Source organism: Hyla sarda, chromosome 2 (assembly GCF_029499605.1).
Source record: "Hyla sarda isolate aHylSar1 chromosome 2, aHylSar1.hap1, whole genome shotgun sequence".
In the NCBI taxonomy this organism is placed as follows: domain Eukaryota; kingdom Metazoa; phylum Chordata; class Amphibia; order Anura; family Hylidae; genus Hyla; species Hyla sarda.
The window spans coordinates 158,379,972-158,395,158 of NC_079190.1; positions in this window are offsets into that span (position 1 = coordinate 158,379,972).

Here is a 15,187-nt window from a genome sequence, read left to right on the forward strand (position 1 = left end):
TTTTACTGTATGTGGCCTTATACTAAGGCTGAGTTCACATAAGTGCCCAGCCTTATTACGGGGTGACAGATGCAGACCTGGAAAAAGGTTACAAATTGTCATGCAAACTACATGCTTGTACAAAAATTGGCAACCTTTTGCCAGGTCTGTACTGCGCTCACCAAGTAGGAGGAGCGGCATGGTGTAAAGTAGGCATGGGCTTCCCCTTCTCAAAATTTACAACAATTAATTTTTGTGAGCAGGCATGAATTGTATTAAAATCTATGCTAACATAGTTTTCTGAGGCAACAGCACAGGTCTCAGATGCACCGGATTTATTGATAGTTATGTGAGAGGAATTTAATTCTCAAAAGATTTCTCTATGCTGTCAGTGAATGGAAAAAATGCTTGTTTAAACCTGTCCAGACCTATGCCAGTTTCACAGTAGAATATGGAGGCATTTTTTATCTTTGTATTTCAGATGACCAATGGTCTGATGACTCATGTCCACAGCGGTGAGTTCAGGTCATCAGATAATCAGATCTGGAGATGTGGAGGTAATACAAATGCAACACTGCATCCATGTTAATCTAGTGGGAATCTCACCTTAGTGCTGCCAACAGAGGCACACAACTAATTACAAGAGAAAGCACTTAGGGTTAAAACACTCATTACATTTGCGTTGTTGTTGGCCATATGCAGCTAGAATGTCGAAATGCTGCTATTAACCTGTATTTGTTAATACATGTTAGTTTTAGCTATTAAACAATTAGGGCGACATTGCTAAAGCCAAGTGTTAAAAAATGCAGGTTAATAGCAGCATTTCAGAAGTATTTACTGCATATTACCAACCACAATGTAACTGCATTGTGTGTGCTTTACACTAAGGCACTAAGACTGGGTTCACACCTGCACTGGGGGCTTCATTAGATGCCTTTGTCACAGGTTTCATCACAAGTACCAGACAAAATATTGCAGCATGCTGCATCGCCCAGTAAGAAGACAAATATCGTGCCAGAGACCCAAAGGGCCCCATTAAATTAAATGCTCATCAGGCGCCATTCATGATGTGCCTATAAGGAATCTTATTAGTCGTTGTTGCTTTGCTCCAAAGACAGAACAGAACAATGCAAAACACTACTGGTAAGACGCCGGCATAAACAAACTACACCTGTAAGCAGCACATAGTAGGACAGATCCAATGTAGACATTTTTGAATGTTCCCATAACTAATGCTGATACAACCTCTTTTACTCTGTATCTAATATACTGTTTGCCTTGGTTTATTATGAGCCTGGTATTAAAATGGTACTTACTTTTCATAAATGTAACCATATTTCAAATGTTTTCTGGACAGAAATGAAACAATATTCCGTAAATTCTGTATCTGTCTACACATCCATGCAATATAACCTGTGCATCGGGAGGAGAGTTCAGAAATAAAAATATGACTATCCTATAAAACCAAGGCTTTGTGTTTTTTGTGATCCTTGGTAGAGATGTGCAAATTTTTGAAACATTCGATTTGGCCAATTCGCCGAATTTTCCCCTAAAAATGTGTTTATTCATGGTGAATAACTATTTAGAACGCTATTTCTGGTCTACAGAGAGCCTCAATAGGGGTGTAGAACACTTTGCCTTGCTGTAACACGCATAGAGTGTGGGCTGGGTTAGTGAAATAATACTGTTATTCAGTATGACATGCAGATCAGAGGCGTCGCTATTAGAATCACTACTTAGATGTAGGTATGTGGTATACACTTATGAGGGCAGAAAAATGCTTTACAGTACGCTTAAAAAATATATTTTAGTAAAACACCAGCCGGTCATTACTTTTCCCTGGCCTTTCACAGTGTCTAGGCCCTTGAAAGTTTAACAGGTACAAAATAGTATACTACGTAGATGTAGGTAAGTGGTATGCATTTATGAGGACAGAAAATTGCGCTACAGTACACTTAAAAAAGTATCAACACAAGCCAGTGATTACTTTTGGCTGTCCTTTCACAGTATCTAGGACCTTGACAGATTAACAGGTACAAAACAGTACACTACTTACATGTAGGTATGTGGTATGCACTCATGAGATGAGGGCAGAAAAATGCGCTACAGTACACTTTAAAAAGTATCTAAAAACAACACTAGCCGGTGAGTACTTTTGCCTGGACTTTTAAAGTATCTAGGCCCTTGACAGATTAACAGGTACAAAATAGTACACTACTTAGATGTAGGCATGTGGTGTGCACTTATGAGGGCAGAAAAATGCACTGCAATACACTTAAAAAAAACTATTTTATTAAACCACCAGATGGTGATTACTTTCCCCTGGCCTTTCACAGTATCTAGGCCCTTGAGAATTTAACAGGTACAAAATAGTATACTACTTAGATGTAGGTAAGTGGTATGCACTTATGAGGGCAGAAAAATGCGCTACAGTACACTTTAAAAAAGTATTTTAGTAAAACACCAGCCTGTGATTACTTTTCCCTGGCCTTTCACAGTATCTAGTCCCTTGAGAGCTTAACAGGTACAAAATAGTACACTACTTAGATGTAGGTATGTGGTATGCACTTATGAGGGCAAAAAAATGCACTACAGTATGCTTAAAAATAAGTTTTTTGCACACCAGCAGTACACAACAGTGCTGCAGCACACAGTTGCTTTGTATTAAACCCAAAATTGCAATCTCTCACAGACTATTAGGAATGGACTGCTGGGTATGTATTATGCCATCTACAGACTAGTATAACCAGCAGACTATTTGTTGTGGAACAAAGAGGGCAGAAACTACAGGGCACTACAGTACTCTTAAAAAAACATACTGAAGAAAAACACCAGCCAGTGATTTCTTTTGCCTGGACTTTCACAGTATCTAGACCCTTGACAGATTAACAGGTACAAAATAGTACACTATTTAGATGTAGGTATGTGGTATGCTCTTATGAGTGCAGAAAAATGCGCTACAGTACACTTAAAAAAGTATCTGAGTACAACACCAGCCGGTGAGTACTTTTGCCTGGACTTTCACAGTATCTAGGCCTTTGACAGATTAACAGCTACAAAATAGTACACTACTTAGATGTACGTATGAGGTATGCATTTATGAGAGCAGAAAAATGCAGTACAGTAGGCTTAAAAAAAACTTTTTTTTGGCACATCAGCAAGAGTACACACCAGTGCTGCAGCACAAAAAAGCTGTGTACTAAACACAAAATTGCACTCTGTCAAAAACTATTTGGAATGGACTGCGTAGAGGCAGCTTGTCTGTATGAAGCAACACACAGCTCTCTTCCCCTCTCTGTAATACAAAGCTGTAGAAAGTGACTGGGAGGTTAATGGCTGCAGTAAAAATATTTTTCAGTGAAACAGAATGCTGACGTGATTAGGAGGTGAAATGCTGCTGGAAAAAGCTTTTGTTACGCCGAGCGCTCCGGGTCCCCGCTCCTCCCCGGAGCGCTCGCAACATCCTCGCAATTGCAGCGCCCCGGTCAGACCTGCTGACCGGGTGCGCTGCAGTATCTCTCTCAGCCGGGATGCGATTCGCGGTGCGGGAGGCGCCCGCTCGCGATGCGCATCCCGGCTCCCGTACCTGACCCGTTTCCCGTCGGTCTTGTCCCGGCGCGCGCGGCTCCGCTCCTTAGGGCGCGCGCGCGCCGGGTCTCTGCAATTTAAAGGGCCACTGCGCCACTGATTGGCGCAGCAGGCTTAATTAGTGTGTTCACCTGTGCACTCCCTACTTATACCTCACTTCCCCTGCACTCCCTCGCCGGATCTTGTTGCCATTGTGCCAGTGAAAGCGTTTCCTTGTGTGTTCCTAGCCTGTCTTCCAGACCTCCTGCCGTTGCCCCTGACTACGATCCTTGCTGCCTGCCCTGACCTTCTGCTACGTCCGACCTTGCTCTTGTCTACTCCCTTGTACCGCGCCTATCTTCAGCAGTCAGAGAGGTTGAGCCGTTGCTGGTGGATACGACCTGGTTGCTACCGCCGCTGCAAGACCATCCCGCTTTGCGGCGGGCTCTGGTGAATACCAGTAGCAACTTAGAACCGGTCCACCAGCACGGTCCACGCCAATCCCTCTCTGGCACAGAGGATCCACCTCCAGCCAGCCGAATCGTGACAGCTTTTCTGTGTAACACACACAGGCTGTTCGCCCTATCTCTCTGCAGTGTAATGAATGAAGTGACTAGCCGGAATATGGCTGCCGATTATATAGGGCTGTGACATCACAGGGGTGACTGGCTGCTTTCTGGATGTGATTCAGGGTCATCCCACCTACCCGCATTCCCGCCTTGCCTTCCCACCTTCCCAGAGTTCCTTGCCCCATGTACTGACATGTGGATCCTACATTTTAGATGCCCTGGAGCCTGGACCACAGGAAATGGAGTTTAATGAAGTGATAGAATTGCAGCGATATTCCCATTCATTGCGAATAAAATTTTTCCTGAAATTCGTAGCAAATTCGGATTCATCAGCTCTGATTTACTCATCTCTACTTGTCACAGTAGTTCAGATCCTTATACTTGCAAAATTTTTAACTGCTTACTTGCTGCCTAAATATCCTAAATATCTCCATCCCTTGACAATGGACAGTGTGATTCACTTGTAGAGACAAAAGAGGAAAAAAGGCACACGCGCCCCTAGTGTAATACTGTATTTAGATATGGCAGTAGTAGTAAAAAACACACTTACCAAGTAGCGTTGCGCTCTGGGCACAACACCATGCAGTGTGTAAAACAATGGTTAGCTGTCAGCAACCCCGATCCTCCAGTCAAGTCCTCGACCACTGGTCCAATATCAGCCAGAAAACAATAGAAATATTGATCTACAGCAGGCGCTTTAACAGCATGAATTAAGGATGAAATGTTCAAAGATCATATAGCAATTTATTTGGGCACACAAAGCAACGCGTTTCCTGCCCGTTGCGGGCACTTCATCAGGCAAATGTGCATCTCTTGACCTGATTTTTAAGTTAATGCTGTTTGGTATATGTGCTACTCACCGAGAGTGCATCTCCAGCTGCATTTTCTGCCTTACAAGACTAAACACCAGTCCTTTTTTTTTTTAAATAGAAGCTGCAACAACTATAATTCAACACTAGATGTCACTGTTGTTTAAAACATTTCTTTTATATAAAAAGCACAATAAATCCTAAACTAATATGTGTGAAATAAATGGTTTGATGCATGAAATACAGAAAGTGTGATGACCAGAGAGTACTGTGACAAATTATTATCTCTCAAAATAAAGTGTGGTCAACAAATTTGTTCTTAGGTCTAAAAATAAATAGCATGTCATTTATTTAGATAATTTATTTAATCCCAGTATAATAATGTTTTATGATAATGGGCAATAATGTTAATCTAAACTTAATAAAAATGAGGTGGCAAATAGCAGTAAAAGGTATTATGTTTCCTTTGTGCATGAATATCTGCATGTATGCTACATGACTGTACTTTAGTTATTTATTGCCTTTATCTTTTCATTGTCATGAAAAGTTTTCTATGGTTATTACTTCGTTAAAAATTACAGATTTCCGCTGCTGCTTGGTATTATAGGGAACCTGTCTCTGAGGGTAGTGTAAAGTAGTGACAGACATGCTGATTTCAGCAACGTGTCATTTACATGAATGTGTTTTAATTTTGTTGCACTTACAATTTATTCATTTCAACACTTTGAGTGTCCTGAACTAGAAGTACTGCATATTCCTGCTGCTTGACAGCTTATACCCAATGCACAATAAGTAGGAAAGATCAGTCACGCTTTCTTTCCTTCACAATCCACTTGCAACACCAAAAAGGAAAAGTTATAGGAATCACAGGATCGATAGACATGTTGATAATATGTAAGTGATGAATAAAAATGGAAGCAAAATATTCAGGCAGTTTGTACTAGCAGAGAGCAGATTCGACTGATCAACGCTATGTCATAGCACAGCACTGCTCAGTATAAGCAATCTTATACTACTTATAATAGTCCAATCTGGTACTTATGGAGTGTAAATGAAATAATAAAAATGTTTTAAAAAAATATAAAAAGATCCTACTCTAATAAAAATTCAAATCACACCCTTTTCTATGTTTCAAAAAAAATCTAAACAAAAATAAATATATGTATGAAACGAAGTTGTTTTGTTTGTTTTTTTAAGTACTAAAAAAATAAAATAAAAACTATATATATAGTAAATTGAATTATTATTATTTATTTATTTTTTTGCACAAATGTATTTTTGGCTGCATTATCAAGTGGTTAAAGGCACAAAGGTTATTTATTATATATTGAGAAGTAATAAAATGTTTCTGCATAGTTTCTGTATTCATTTTTTTTTCAATGGCTTTCAAGAACTCGATGTGCAGTCACTCAATAGGAAACTATCCTGGGCATGTGATGGACACACTGATGTTTACAGAGCAGTACAGTTGTAAGCGTTATCTTGTAACAAACCAAGCAGTTTTCTGTCCATCAAAGGACAGTTTTTATTTTTTGGAAAGAATAATGAAGGAACCTACTAAAAGACTGCAAATGGAATTGATACAAATGAACTTTGGAAGGATTCACACATTGGAATTTCCATGCAGAGATTCCACAGCGGCAGTGTCACATTAATTTCAATGGGATTCTTCTGCTCTGTTCAAACATCTGGTGCAGAAATTCAAATTCCAGTGTCCGCAGGAAGAATAAACATGTCTATTCTTTCTGGACACTCCGCACAGAAATGTATTGCCATCTATGAGATGGCACATTTCCAAATAGTCCTAGCGCCGTGTTTTTCTGGCACTCCGCTATCAGAGGAATGCCTGCACAGAGATTTTTCGATGGAGACATTCGCCTCGTGTGTACATAGCCTAATGGTACTCATGAATGGTGATGACCTTAGACATGGATTACAGCCTCTATCAAACCAATGGTAATTGTCTAAATAGAAGAAAAAACTTTAGGTAAAATTAATAATTTAAGAACATATTTCCAGTTTGTTAAAATAAGTTTGAAATATTTCATCAAGCATACACTAGATATTTGATGGATGTGTGGATACAAAATAAAAAATGTATACAAAATGCACTTTAAGGAGAAAAAACGTAAAAAGGTCCTTGAAGTATTGCATTTGTCCTACAAAGAGAAAATCTAATATGGAAAACAAATCTATAAGACATTTTTACTAGCTTTAAAAATATGTTTATTTCTCATATGCAGATGGTTGACATTCTGAGTAAATATGTAGGTTCACGTCTGTTGTTTCTACAATCCTGCTGTAATGAATTCACACTGACTTGCAAATTATTTTATTTGGTTGTTGCTAAGGTTTCTTAATCAAACCCACATTATTATTTAACAAAGGGCACGGGATAAAAGAGATTATGTGAAAGTAATGTGCAAACAAAGACCAGACAACAAACATTCTGTACAAGATGTCTTAATACATTCAAGATGTCACATTATAAGTTTTAGCATAAAGTGTACTCACACTCACTTTTTTTTTCTGTTTTTCTGTATTGTTTATCCTCTAAACAAGCAGCTGATTTTGCTCTCCATAGTACTATCTAACATAGTAAGTATAGTTGGTTTGTGTAAATTCCATACAAGGCCGGGATAACAGTTTGTAAAAAAAAAATTTTTTTAGCAAAAACAGTTTTCACATGTTGATTACTTTATTTTTGGGAGTTAAAGAAGTTGAAAAATAATGAAATACTAAATCCCATATCAGCCAGAAATGGTGTTGAGCAAACCAAACTCATAGAATCTGGGTTTTGCCAGAAATTTAGGAAACAATGCTGCTAAACCTTGGCTGGTTTGCTTTGGCTGAATCTGGTAACATGGTGTCAGCGCCATGTGAGAATAGGAGAAGGAAGGGAGGACACATGGCATCAGCGCCATGTGAAAATAGCAGAAGGAAGGATGAACATATGGGCCGACATTTATCATTATCTTTAGACAGTTTTTTGTGTCTAGAAAAGGCGCAAAAAAGGTGCAAGCAGGGTTTATTTTTGCCTTTTCTGCGCCTTTTTTTTTTTACACACTTCTGCTGATTTTGAGTTGCAATCCACTGATTTTGGCAATACACATGATATGGAAGGGTTTTATCAACTGCACCTTTGTCACACCGAACGCTTCGGGTCCCGCGGCGTCCCCGGAGCGCTCACGGCGTTCCTCTGCATGCAGCGCTCCGGTCAGCACCGCTGACCGCGAGCGCTGCTCCCATGTCACTGGAGAGGACACGATCCGAGGCACGGGACGTGCCCGCTCTCGGATCGCGCCCTATGTTTCTCACCTGCCCCGTCCTCCTGCTCAGTCCCAGGCACGCGCGGCCCCGCTCTCTAGGGCGCGCGCGCTCCGGGTCTCTCAGATTTAAAGGGCCAGTGCACCATTGATTGGTGCCTGGCCCAATTAGTTCCAAGTACTCCCTACATTATAAAAGTCCACTTCCCCTTCCTGTCCCTGCCGGATCTTGTTGCCTTGTGCCAGTGAAAGCGTTCCCGTGTGTCCATTGCCTGTGTGTCCAGACCCTTGCCGTTGCCCTTGACTACGAACCGTTGCCACCTATCCCGACCTTCTGCTACGTCTGACCTTGCCTTTGCCTAATCCTTGTGTACCGCGCCTGACTCAGCAGTCAGTGAGGTTGAGTCGCTATCGGGTGAAACGACCTGGGGGTTACCTGCCGCAGCAAGTCCATCCCGCTTTGCGGTGGGCTCTGGTGAAAACCAGTAACCTCTTAGATTCCGTTCACCTGGTACGGCCCACACCATCACCTCACTGACACAGAGGATCCACCACCTGTGTCCTCCCTGCATACCAGTCCGGATCCTGACAGTAGATCCGGCCATGGATCCCGCTGAGGTCCCGCTGCCCAGTGTCGCTGACCTAACCTCCGTGGTCGCCCAGCAATTTCAGCAGATCGCGCTACAAGGACAACAGCTGACTCGGTTGACTGCTATGATACAACAGCTTCTGCTTCAACATCAGCAACCATCTCCTCCGCCAGCTCCTGCATCACCTCCGCAGCGAGTGGCCGCTTCCAGACTCCGCTTGTCCCTACCTGACAAGTTTGATGGGTTCCTGTCCCAGTGTTCCCTGCACCTTGAGATGATGTCAGACCATTTCCCTACAGAACGGTCTAAGGTGGCATTCGTGGTCAGCCTGCTATCTGGAAAGGCCTTGTCCTGGGCCACACCGCTTTGGCACCGCAACGATTCTGCCACTGCTACTATCCAGTCCTTCTTCTCAGAAGTACGCAGTGTCTTCGAGAAGCCAGCCCGGGCTTCTTCAGCCGCAATAGCCCTACTGAACCTTGTCCAAGGGAGTTCTTCTGTGGGCGAGTACGCCATCCAGTTCCGCACCCTCGCCTCTGAGCTATCCTGGAATAATTAGGCCCTCTGCGCGACCTTCAAGAAAGGCTTATCCAGTCACATCAAAGATGTGCTGGCCGCACAAGAAATTCCTGCTACCCTGTCTGAACTCATCCATTTGGCCACCCGCATTGACATGCGTTTCACCGAAAGACGCCAGGAGCCTCGTCAGGAAAAGGATCTTGTTCGCACCAGGCGGTTTCCTCCCCTGGCGCCTCTCTTCCAGCGTCCTTTGCAATCTGTTCCCGTGCCTCCCGCCGAGGAGGCCATGCAAGTGGATCGGTCTCGCCTGACCCTACAAGAGAGGACTTGCCGTAGGAATGAAAACCTGTGCCTATACTGTGCAAGCACCGAACATTTCCTAAAGGACTGTCCTATTCGTCCTCTGCGTCAGGGAAACGCGCGCACCTAGTTAACGTAGGAGAGGTATTGCTTGGTGTGAATTCTTACTCTCCAAGACTGACTATACCTGTGCGGATTGCTACATCCGCTAATACTTCCTTCTCTGCTGTGGCCTTCTTGGACTCTGGTTCAGCAGGAAGCTTCATTGAAGCCTCCCTCATCAACAAGTTCAATATTCCAGTTACCCATCTTGGCAAACCTCTCTTCATTTCATCCGTCAATGGAGAAAGGCTGGTCTGCACTGTGCGATACCGCACTCAACCTCTGCTGATGAGTGTGGGAATTCACCATCACGAACACATTGAATTTTTTGTGCTGCACAACTGTACTTCTGAAATTCTTCTAGGCTTGCCTTGGCTCCAATGTCACTCGCCTAGTCTCGACTGGGCCACTGGGGACATTAAATGTTGGGGATCTTCTTGCCACAAGCCTTGTCTTCACTCAGTTCCTTCTTGCCAAGTCTCCATTACAACTCCATTGCCAGGTCTTCCTAAGGCCTATCAGAACTATGCTGATGTCTTCTGCAAAAAGCAAGCAGAGATCTTACCTCCACACAGACCTTATGACTGTCCTATCGATTTGTTCCTTGGTACCACACCACCCTGTGGTAGGATCTACCCACTTTCTGCCCCGGAAGCACAAGCCATGACGGAGTACATCCAGGAAAACCTCAAAAGAGGTTTTATCCGAAAATCTTCTCCAGCCAGAGCCGGATTCTTCTTCGTGGCCAAGAAGGACGGGTCGCTACGCCCTTGTATCGACTACTGCGGCCTTAATAAGATCACTGTGAAAAATCACTATCCTCTTCCACTCATCTCTGAACTATGTGATCCATTGCGTGGAGCGAAGGTCTTCACCAAACTTGACCTAAGAGGCGCCTATAATCTCATCCGCATTCGTGAGGGCGACGAGTGGAAAACCGCCTTCAATACCAGAGATGGACACTTTGAATATCTAGTGATGCCATTTGGTCTGTGCAACGCCCCAGCAGTCTTCCAGGACTTTGTCAACGAGATCTTCCGGGACTTGCTGTATTCCTGTGTGGTGGTCTACCTTGATGATATTTTTATTTTTTCTTCCAACCTGGAAGAACATCGCCTCCATGTCCGTCAAGTGCTTCAGCGCCTGCGCAAGAATCTCCTCTATGCCAAGATGGAGAAATGCCTTTTCAAACGTAGCAGCCTTCCCTTCTTGGGATACATAGTCTCAGGTCAAGGTCTTCAAATGGACCCTGATAAACTGTCTGCAATAATACATTGGCCACGTCCCACTGGTTTGCGATCCATCCAACGTTTCCTCGGATTTGCAAACTATTATTGTCAGTTCATTCCCCACTTCTCCACCATTGTTGCACCTATTGTGGCCTTGATCAAGAAAAATGCCAATCCAAAATCCTGGCCACCGCAGGCGGAGGAAGCCTTTAAACACCTCAAAGCCGCCTTCTCTTCTGCTCCAGTCCTGTCCAAGCCAGATCCTTTGAAGCCCTTCTACCTTGAGGTTGACGCCTCCTCTGTTGGTGCCGGAGCCTTCCTTCTTCAAAAAACCACTAAAGGAAAAAATATCACTTGCGGATTTTTCTCCAAGACCTTCTCTCCCCCTGAAAAGAACCATTCCATTGGAGACCGTGAATTATTGGCCATTAAGTTGGCACTTGAGGAACGGAGACATCTTTTAAAAGGATCCTTGCATCCCATCACCATCTATACTGATCATAAAAATCTCTTATCTTCAGTCTGCCCAGCGGTTAAATCCTCGCCAGGCTAGATGGTCATTGTTCTTTGCCCGCTTCAATTTTCAAATTCATTTTCGTCCTGCGGACAACAATGTCAGGGCTGATGCTCTATCACGTGCCACCGATGCCTCGGAATCTGAAATTCTTCCTCAACACATCATACCTCCGGAGTGTCTGGTCGTTTCCGCCCCAGCTTCTTTGGTGCCAATTCCTCCCGGAAAGACTTATGTTTCTCCACGTCTTCGCCTCCAGACTCTCAAATGGGCCTCCCACCTGGCAGGTCATGCTGGAATCAAAAAATCCATACAGCTAATCTCCATACACTATCGGTGGTCTTCCTTGGAGAAAGATGTGACCTATTTTGTACGGGCCTCTACTGTGTGTGCACGAGACAAGACTCCACGCCAGAAGCCGGCTGGTCTTCTCCTTCCTCTGCCTGTGCCTGAACAGCAATGGTCTCATATAGGTATGGACTCATGGCAACACTGTCATTTGGGTGGTTGTGGATCGTTTTTCCAAAATGGCTCACTTTGTCTCGCTTCCAGGTCTTCCTTCTGCGCCTCAGTTGGCGAAGCAATTTTTTCTCCATATTTTTCGTTTCCACGGACTTCCCACGCATATTGTGTTTGATAGAGGCGTTCAATTTATTTCTAAATTTTGGAGAGCACTTTGTAGTCAATTGAAGATCAAATAAAAAAAAATTTCCTCCTATCATCCACAATCCAATGGACAAGTGGAAAGAGTAAACCAGATCCTTGGTGACTACCTTCGTCATTTTGTCTCCTCCCATCAAGATGATTGGGTCGACCTTATGCCCTGGGCTGAATTCTCGTACAATTTCAAGAATTCTGAATCTTCCTCCAGATCTCCATTTTTTGTGGTGTACGGCCGTCACCCACTTCCCCCCTCCCCATTCCCACTTCTTCTGGAGTTCCTGCTGTAGATGAGATAACAAAAGACTTCTCCTCCCTCTGGAAAGAGACTCAAAAATCGCTCCTACTGGCCTCGTCTCGCATGAAGAGACATGCTGATAAGAAGAGAAGAATTCCTCCTGTTTTTGCTCCTGGTGACAAAGTATGGCTCTCTGCCAAGTACATCTGTTTCCGTGTCCCTAGCTACAAGCTTGGTCCTCGGTACCTCGGACCTTTCAAAATCAAGAACCAAATCAATTCTGGCTCTTACAAACTTCATCGTCCTTCTCTTCGTATTCCCAACTCTTTTCATGTGTCTCTTCTCAAACCTCTCGTACTTAACCGCTTTTCTCCCAAGGTCACTGTTCCTGCTCCTATCTCTGACTCCTCTGATGTCTTCTCCATTAAAGAAATCCTCGCCTCCAAAGTCGTCAGAGGTAAAAAAAAAAAAAAAAATTGGGGTAGATTGGGAGAATTTGGCCCTGAGGAGAGATCATGGGAACCTGAGGCCAATATTCTAGACAAAGATCTCATCCACAGATTCCTCGGTTCTAAAAATAGGGGGAGACCCAAGGGGGGGTACTGTCAGGCCAAGCGCTCCGGGTCCCGCTGCCTCCCTGGAGCGCTCACAGCGTTCCTCTGCATGCAGTGCTTCGGTCAGCACCGCTGACCACGAGCGCTGCTCCCATGTCACCGAAGGGGACGCGATCCGAGGCACGGATGTGCCTGCTCTCGGATCACGCCCCATGTTTCTTACCTGCCCCGTCCTCCTGCTCAGGAGGTTAGGTCAGCGACACTGGGCAGCGGGATCCATGGCTGGATCTACTGTCAGGATCCGGATTGGTATGCAGGGAGGACACAGGTGTGGGCCGTACCAGGTGAACGGAATCTAAGAGGTTACTGATTTTCACCAGAGCCCGCCGCAAAGCGGGATGGACTTGCTGCGGCAGGTAACCCCCAGGTCGTTTCACCCGATAGCAACTCAACCTCACTGACTGCTGAGTCAGGCGCGGTACACAAGGATTAGGCAAAGGCAAGGTCAGACGTAGCAGAAGGTCGGGACAGGCGGCAACGGTTTATAGTCAAGGGCAACGGCAAGGGTCTGGACACACAGGCAATGGACACACGGGAACGCTTTCACTGGCACAAGGCAAGAAGATCCGGCAGGGACAGGAAGGGGAAGTGGACTTTTATAATGTAGGGAGTGCTTGGAACTAATTGTGCCAGGCACCAATCAATGGTGCACTGGCCCTTTAAATCTGAGAGACCCGGCGCGCGTGCCCTAGAGAGCGGGGCCGCGCGCGCCGGGTCTCTCAGATTTAAAGGGCCAGTGCACCATTGATTGGTGCCTGGCCCAATTAGTTCCAAGCACTCCCTACATGATAAAAGTCCACTTCCCCTTCCTGTCCCTGCCGGATCTTCTTGCCTTGTGACAGTGAAAGCGTTCCCGTGTGTCCATTGCCTGTGTATCCAGACCCTTGCCGTTGCCCTTGACTACGAACCGTTGCCGCCTGTCCCGACCTTCTGCTAAGTCTGACCTTGCCTTTGCCTAATCCTTGTGTATCGCGCCTGACTCAGCAGTCAGTGAGGTTGAGTCGCTATGGGGTGGAACGACCTGGGGGTTACCTGCCGCAGCAAGTCCATCCCGCTTTGCGGCGGGCTCTGGTGAAAACCAGTAACCTCTTAGATTCCGTTCCCCTGGTACGGCCCACGCCATCCCCTCACTGACACAGAGGATCCACCACCTGTGTCCTCCCTGCATACCAGTCCGGATCCTGACAACCTTTTGTGAAAAGGTGCAAAAAAGGTGCAAAGCCACTGAAAAGTCTCTAAAACTACACCAGCCCAGACTTAGCTTAGCTTTTTGGTGAATGTGAAGAGAGAAATTTCAGAAAATGTGACCTGCACAAAATTTATCAAATGTTCTGTGACCATTTAATAAATTTGGCGTTCCTACACATTATCAGCACACAAAAAAAGTGTAGAAAAATGCTTCACTTACACCTACAATGGTAAACGCCCCTCATGATGTCAGGGTAACCAAGAATACCTTGCAAGTAGAAGGATCACATGACCTCAGGCTAGCCCAAAATGCCTTGTTTACAGCTCTCAGCCCATTAACAGCACCAGAAAAGTCTATTTAGGATCATTTTAGGGAAAGGAGCTGTAAAGAGCAGATGTCTGTTAGGGACATTGGGGGACATGTATCATTATGTGTCTATTGTGGACACAGTTCTATCCCTTTACACTCTTGTCTAATTTACACTCTTGCTCAGAATTTACTAAGGCTGTGCACTCCTTTGATAAATATTGTGCAAACATAGAAACTCCCCCCCTCACTCTACCGTACACTCCTTCTCTACCTCACAGGAAAAGTGGACACAGGGATTTTGTTCTATTGCTTTGAGGTCAGGATTCCATTGAGGTTTTTTGTCTATCAGCAAAAAACGCCAGAAAAACTGTCACAGCTTTTCCTGTGTTTTGTCAGTTTTTCTTGTGTTTTTTACTAGCGTTTTTGCTGGTGTGTGGGAAAACAAAAAATATACTAAACTTTTTTTGTTTTTTTTTCTTCGAAAATTTAGATACGTGAATGCGAAGGGCTACGTCAGATTTGGTGGATTGCGACGATGAACAGCGTTTTTTTTTATGTCAATAAAAGGGTTAATGAGGGCTGTGAGGGAGTGTTTATGAATTATGACAGCTGTATATAGAAGCCGCAATGTAGACACATGTACCGCCTGTTTGTATAGTTAATAAATGCGGATCGCAGCGGATCTTCAGAGAATGATCTGCTGCGATCCGCATTTATTAAGCGGTACATGCGT